The sequence below is a fragment of the Coptis chinensis genome, chromosome 7 (assembly GCF_015680905.1).
Source record: "Coptis chinensis isolate HL-2020 chromosome 7, ASM1568090v1, whole genome shotgun sequence".
NCBI lineage: Eukaryota > Viridiplantae > Streptophyta > Magnoliopsida > Ranunculales > Ranunculaceae > Coptis > Coptis chinensis.
In genome coordinates, this window is record NC_141462.1 from 9712258 (window position 1) to 9716731 (window position 4474).

Consider the following 4474-nt stretch of genomic DNA (forward strand, 5'->3'; position numbering starts at 1 on the left):
ATGTACGATTTTGCCTTTCAGCTACACCATTCTGCCATGGGGAACCAGGCGTTGTGTATTGGGCAGCAATTCCAAGCTTTTGGAGTAGTTTTGCAAAAGGTCCAGGATGTTGTCCTATTTCGTCATACCTTCCATAAAACTCACCACCTCTATCAGACCTTATGATTTTCACTTTTCTGTCTAGTTGTCGTTCGACTTCAGTAATGAACACTTGTACAACATCTATAGACTGAGATTTGTCATGCAACAAGTATAAATAACAGTAACGTGAGTAATCATCAATAAAGGTAATGAAATACTTTTCTCCCCAAAGGTTGGAACGTCAAAAGGTCCGCAAATATCTGTATGAATTATTTCAAGAAGCTGGGTACTTCTTGTGGCTCCTTTCTTTGTGTGTTTTGTTGTTTTTCCTTTAATACAATCCACACATACTTTAATATTAGTAAAATTTAGCTCGGGAAGGACACCATCTTTTACTAATCGTTTGATTCTTTCAATCGGATATGTGACCCGATCTTTTTATGCCATTAAGAAAAATACGAAGTCATTTGAAGATGACTCTCGTTTTGTTTCCTTAGAATGCAGGGTAAGATGGGTTTCAATAATTTGATTATCAAGATGAAACTTGTATAGACTTTCAATCAAAATTCCAGAACCAATTCGACTATAATTTTTGAATAAGCTGAAAATACCATTTCCTACTTCAAACGAATAACCAACTTTATCAAGTGCACTTACTGAAACCAAATTACGGGAAATAGACAAAACATAAAGAGTTCGACATAAGTCTAACTGATAACCGACATCTAAAACAAGACGAAAGGTTCCAATAGCTTCAACTGGAGCTTTGTCTTTATTTCCCATGAAGAGGAAGTTCTCTCTTGGGTTTGTAGTTTGGATCGTAAGGAATCCCTGTATTGAGTTGGAAACATGACCATTAGCACCGGTGTCAATCCACCAAGTATCAGAAGAAGCGCGCATAAGTAAGATTTGATTCAAAATAACTTATGAAACCCATGGGGTTACCTTTCTTTTCGAACTATTCTTTGTGTTTAGTGCAGTCTGCCTGAAAGTGTCCAGGTTTCTTACAAAATTTGCATACGTCTTCCTTCTTTGTCTTCTTGGGGTTTTGACTAGCCTCATTAGATCTGGGTTATGCCCTGAATTATGCTTTCTCCCAGCTTTGTGTCCAGCTCCGTGAACGAGATGAGCTACTTTTATACCTTGTTGATTCAGCCTGGCCTCCTCTTGAACTAGTTTGTTAGCCAATTCATTCATTGTCCACTTGTCCATAATAGTGTTGTAATGAATTTGGAAAGGCCCGTACTGAGGAGGTAAACTATTCAGGATAAATTGGATGAGAAAAGCCTCATCCACTGATAGTCCCAAATTCTTTAGTTTTGCTGCAAGGTTGGTCATCTCAATGACATGCTCATGCATTGAGCGAGTGCCATCAAACTTCATGGTTGTAAGATCTGCCATTAGTTTTCCAGCAAGGAATTTGTTTGCAGTCTTAAACCTATCTTGAATGGATTGCATGTAGTCCTTAGCATTCTCAGATTTAGGAAGGGATGTTTTGATGTTGGTAGCAATAGTCATTCGCAAAAACATAATGTTTAGTCTGTCAGACCTCTCCCAAGTATTAAGGAGATTCTTTTTCTCAGCGGTACTTTCGGCACTAAGTGGAGGTGGTTTATCATTAAGAAGAGCCATATCCAGTTCAAGTACCCCCAATGTGAACTCAACTTGCTCTTTCCATTCTAAGAAGTTGGTTCCATTGAGTTTAGTGACAGAGGTAGCATGCGAATTTAGATTGGTAGGTATGATAACTGCAAATAGAGATACTATACAATAAGACATTTAATTAAAACAACACGTGTATGAATATATACAACATAAAATTTAGGTGCTCCTGTGGGTAGTCACTATAATTTTTACACATTATACCATCTAAGGTCGTTATATTCAAGGTGATAAAAAAAAATTGAGTGATGTTGCTCCTAATTAAGATCTGTGGATATCCTTGGTCTACATGGGAACAAAATACTCCTTAATTATTGTTTGGACGTATGAATATAATCCGCCTGTGGGTGATTAAAAGCTTCATTTGTTTGAACAATATGTAGTTTAAACATCATGATGATACTACTAGGGCCAAAATTCAGTGTTTAATAGTTAGGGTCCCGGTTAACATGGTGAGACTGGACCCGGTCATTATGAGTCAGATCTATCCCGGTCAGAACCAATTCAGGTTCGTTTAGTGCGTAAGGGTCAAACCATACCCAATTCATTAATGGGCTGGGCTTTGGGTTAAAACAACTTACATCATAACAATAATTAAGAAACGAATAAAAAATCATAGTTGGTCAAAATTGCAATTGTTGAAACCCAAAGGAATCTTAATGAGTTGATGATATCTTAATGATATCAACACCTTCTTCCATTCAATAAAGGGAACGAGTAGAACCACGAAGCCCATTAGTAGGATTTTAATCTTCAACCCAAAATATAATGCACATGAACCTCCCAAAACCAGACAGTAACCAAACTTTAATCCGTAGGAAAGAATAATACAACTTTCAACTTTGCAAAATATATGCTCATCATCAAAACAGAAGACTTTAATATGCATGTGCTACTAGATAAAGAACATGCTTTGTTACTTAATGTTATCACGATATTATCATTAAACTATTACATTGATTTCTCATGATCAAACAGTCGTGCATTAATTAAAATTGTGGAATAAATTAAACATAAACCATTTATGCAGACCATAATAGTTGGATCAATAAATTGCTCCAAAACAGAGTTAACATATGCTGATTATGGCGATCCAAAGTAATCCTAACTAATGGACTATCATGTGTTTTAAAACCTAGCTCCTGATACCACATGTTAGATATTTCTTAACATGAATAATCCTAAGATCGTGAACTACATAATAATCACATGTAGGATTAATCAAAAAACAATTTAAATGTTACCTCCAGACATCTTGATGCAGAGAGCTTGTCGATCCTGTTGTCTGATGTTGTTATTGATTGAATGCTTTAATCGCCAGAGAATAGATCTGTTTCTCTCTCCTTGCCTACAAATCTTAATGTGTTGAATTTTGTGAAGTGAAGTTTTTGTGATGAACAAAAGCTTTTACTTATAGGTAGAGAGAAGACCGATTCTACCAATTAGGATTTTCTTAATTTCAGCCATCCATCAAGGCAGAGGATATTGCACAATCTTGTGCAAGATATATAAAAACCAATATTTAGCATATATCCTAAAATATTGGATTTCCTATAATGACCATATTTAGGGGAAGGAAAGAAAATATAATTTCCTTACAGATATATCCTTTGGTATGGTCATAGTCCAGAAAAAAAAAATTATTTAATATGTTCAAACCATGTCCATCTAATCCAAATCCCTAACTTCTTTATGCAATATTGAAAATGAGTTCACAATAGGATGCAATATATGTTCCAAATGAGGGGATCCTGAATGCCTAGACCTCCTTCTTTTGGATATTGAATATTTTCTCTGCTTGACTGATGCTTTTGTTTTTCTCCATTTTTGGCCCTGACCATAGAAAGGAGGCACAAATATTTGACACTTGAATCAACACAGTACACCTTTCGGTAAAATAAAAGTCTTGGCCCAGTAGATATGAAAAGTTGCCAACACCGATACTATTAGTTGAAGTCTTCCTGCATAATCGAGGAATCTATTCTTTCAGTTCTCAATCCTATTAATAGTTCTCTCCACCAAAAGAAGGCAATCTTTTATGTTGATTTTTGTTAAGACTAAGGGCATAATTAAATATTTGATTGGAGGTTTTACCAATTGCATATCCATATCCATTAGAGAAGCCAAATGTGTGCTCTCTCCCTATACGTGTAAGTCTACCAATGAGAATAGTAGACTTGTTGAGGTTCAGCTTGAGTCCAGTTGCACTTGAGAAATCCTCCAGTATAGTCTTTAGAACCAACATTGAGTCTTCCTTTCTTCTTATAAACACTAGGATGTCATCTCCAAAATAAAGATGAGTGAAAAAGTTCTTTTACAAGATGGATGAGCTTGAATAGTTCTAGTTTTCATGACTGATGATGTAACTTTGTATTGCTCCTTTGCAGGGACAGATCCAGGATTGCCACTCAAGAGAGACTACTACAATTAACATACACTACAAATATAATTTTTGGGGTAAATTATACACTATTATAACTAGTATTTTTTTTTTTCGACCAAAAAATTGGGTGTGTTGCAGCACTCCCCCGCCCCCCTTGGATCCGCCCTGCTCCTTTGAGTTCTTTCTAGAACCTCATGTTGAATGTTTTTTACCGTGTTCAGGTGTTAATAATTTTTTGACGTCAAATGTGACCCCACTCAAACTCATTTTTTATCTCAAATTTGAGCGAGATTTTGAAATAGCATCTGAGGCCTTTGGGTGTAACATTTGGAGTGTGGTATAAGTTTT

General features: G+C 35.9%; 1 pseudogene; it reads right to left on the reverse strand.

Moving 5' to 3' along the window:
* Positions 1-853: 853 nt before the first annotated feature.
* On the reverse strand, positions 854-1599 carry LOC147485881 (uncharacterized; annotated as a pseudogene).
* Between the last annotated feature and the right edge of the window lie 2875 nt (positions 1600-4474).